Source organism: Oryzias melastigma, linkage group LG14 (genome assembly GCF_002922805.2).
Source record: "Oryzias melastigma strain HK-1 linkage group LG14, ASM292280v2, whole genome shotgun sequence".
NCBI lineage: Eukaryota > Metazoa > Chordata > Actinopteri > Beloniformes > Adrianichthyidae > Oryzias > Oryzias melastigma.
Window position 1 is genome coordinate 13,489,763 of NC_050525.1, and position 3,164 is coordinate 13,492,926.

General features: G+C 39.2%; 1 protein-coding gene and 1 long non-coding RNA gene across 2 annotated transcripts in view; both read left to right on the forward strand.

The window, feature by feature from the left end:
• The window catches only part of LOC112143034 (calpain-5), a 115,461-nt gene that overhangs the window by 79,420 nt on the left and 32,877 nt on the right, over positions 1-3,164 (forward strand). The window lies entirely within an intron of this gene.
• LOC118599615 overlaps positions 2,521-3,164 on the forward strand; it is a 2,603-nt gene continuing 1,959 nt past the window's right edge. Inside the window, exon 1 of the long non-coding RNA XR_004949029.1 lies at positions 2,521-2,918. This is a non-coding gene — a long non-coding RNA (uncharacterized LOC118599615). The remainder of the gene's footprint in view (positions 2,919-3,164) is intronic.

Below are 3,164 nucleotides of genomic sequence, written 5' to 3' on the forward strand. Positions count from 1 at the left end.
CATGTGGAGAACGGGTCGTACGTACTGTTTACGTTTTCCTTTTTTTCTGCGCATATCAGAGACGTGCAGTAAGGTGGTGAAAGAGCTTCTGGGTATGTGAATAAAGTGATTAAATAAGTGAATAAATAATAATAAAGTGGCGGACAGTCCTGCAAACATGTCTCTAAGCTCTTTATTTTGCATATGAAACTCTGCATTACCGACCCTGATAGTCAGCGTCATTGATGATTTGATTTAGAGTCGCCAAAAGGTTCCGATCTGTAAATAAAGCTTCACGAGATGCTCCACGTCTTCCAGCGTCGAGCATGGCTCTGATAAACGGACAGCTTTCAGTTTCATCGGCATTGTCAGCGTCACTGTCAGTGTCATTGCCAGATTGTGAGCTCTTACTTTACGCGCTGCCGGCTCAAATTGATCGGGCTTTACAGTCCTCAAACCACAAACACCTGAATCAGCGTCACTTTAAGAACATATGTTCACACAATCTGAGTCTGAAGACAGAATTGTGGACCTGAAAATATATCCGCTATCGCTAGCTCCGACATGCAAAGGAGAAGCCATCTTGCTATGTTGACTCTGGTGACGTCACACGCACCACATGACCAAAACAGAGCTTTTTACCCGGAAGAGACAGGTTTGCCAAATTTGGCCTCAAAAATGCCGTTTTATTTCAATATTTCTTGCTCAAAACATGCCAAAACATTTGGAAATTGTAAATATAAGGCGAAATATAGTTAACACCAAAAATGACCTACAACCCCATTACTAACCCTTTAAAAAGAAATGTGACAACAGCTTCACTGAATTCTTAATTTTAATCAGAGTGCTTTGTTTTTTCCAAAACATTTTTAATTGGTGGCATGATGAATAGAATCTGAGTTAAATAACCGTTTTGGGTAATCAAAGATGAATTAAATTAAGATTAATTTAATTATATATTATTTAAAATCTGAATTTGAAAAGAAATCAGATAAGTGTATGAATGTTGTTGTGACGTCATCACACTGTTACCAATAATGTTTAGATCATAATCACAGCAGCTTTGACTGAGAGAAGAATTGAAGGTTACAACGAAAAAAGAATAATAACTGTTAGGATCGACACTTATATCAGTCTTTTTCGACGAAAAATAGTATTTTATAGTCGGGGGAGGAGTATCTTCAAATAATAGACTTCCGGATCCGGCTGATGATGTGAGGCCGCCATCTTGTTGAATGCAGCTAAGTCCTCTTTGTGCGCGAGGCGTTAGCTAGCAGCGTTAGCTTGTGCTGAGAGGACGGCGGTGTTTCGTTGGGACGTTCGTGAGGTTTCTACAGAGATGTAACGATACGTGGTTCGGTTCCGAACAATCCTCTTTAGCTAAAGTGTCGTAAATGAGTGAATTCGTGTTGAACGTAAAGACAACGTGGCTGTGATTGTGAGACTAGCAGATGATCGGAGCTGCTGCTGTTCAGAGGACTTTGGTGTTTGTTGGAGCTGAAGATCTTCTGCAGCTGCAGGAACCATGTCTTCCCTTCAGTCTCTGAGAGAGTTGATCAGCGAGCGACTCGCTGCTGCTGCTGAAGAAATCTTCAGACTCTGTGAAGGAACCATCGTCCAGTACGAGCAGGAGCTCTGTCGTCAGCGCAGACTGCTGGATATCTGCTGGAAACCACAGCTTCAGCTCCACCACATAGGTATGTTCACTTCTTCTTCATCTGCACAACATTTCTTCTTCATCAGATTTGATTGGATTTGGTCTTTTTCAGCTGCTGCTTCTCTCGGGTTTCTTTCTTGAATGAATGAGTTCAATCTTCTTTCTAGGGATGTCCCAGTCAGGTTTGTTTGGACTGTGAAACACAGAAACATCCCAGAGGTTTCATGAAATGAGATTGAAGGAATTCTTAGTCAAATGTATCAAATCCAATGAAAACATGTGGACATGTCAAAACTATGTCAAATCTGGACTAAAAAGATGTCTGTCTGTGTCTCTGCTGCTGTTCTCCTGGATTACAGCAGAAAATTCAACACTTTGTTTTTAACCAAAAAAATGTTGAAAACCTGCACAGAAAAAAATGATCTCAAAATAGACACATCTAACAATCACTGCTTCCACCCTGATTGCGTACAATCTAAAATTTCAGCAGAGTTTTCCATTAAAGGATCAGATAAAATTGGAGTTCTGATCACATCAATAAGATCATGTTAGTAGATCCCAGCCCATCAGAAATTATGGAGAGAAATTAGACTCACTTGGATTTGTGCGTGCATAATTCTTGATTTGTGCGTAAATTAGGATTTGTGCATAAATTTGGATTTGTGCGTGGGTAGCTCTTGATTTGTGTGTAACTTTAGATTTGTGCATGCCTAATTCTTGATTTGTTACTCACATAATACGTTTGGTGTATAAGTAAAAAAAAAATGAAATAAAAAAAATACAAAATGCAATTGACGTATGCACACATTAAGATTACAACAGCTTGAAACTACGTACAAACTCAAATCTTTAAAAAACATGCACAAATCCCTTGTTACACACACACGAATCCAAAGTTACACACGGATCTACTGTGAGACTCTTTTCACGTCTCACAAATTCGTCCGTAAGTGCTGCGTTTAAATACTAGTGGAATGCTCGGTCATTAGAGTTCTTATCAGCCTTCCCTTCTAAACGTATTTCCTTCAGTGGGTGTTGCAGGGCTTAAAAATACTTTCAAAGAAAATAAAAAGGATTATCTGAGAATATGGCGTTTACTTTTAAAAGCTAATATATATATTAAAAATATATTATTCTCCGAGACACCGAATTGATACAAAATGCGTAACAGGAACGACCAGTAGGTGGCAGACTGTTTTTTTTTCTCCCGGAAAAATCAACAGCAGTCAGACTGAGAGTCACGGGAAGAATGGCGGCCCATCTCGGTGGTCAGCGCCCCGAAGTAAGTAGCCTCTATTAGGGCTGGGAATCACTGGGTACCTCACGATACGATACGATACGCGATACATGGCTCACGATATCGATAATATCGCGATAATTGGTAAAAATCCTCTACATAACTACCATTATATAGAACATGTTTTTGGGGGGAAATATATGCCCATTTATCTTTTTTACCTTAAACACAATAATACTAAACAACTTTTCTTATTTTGTGCAACAAATTAAAGACACTTTTGTGCAAAAT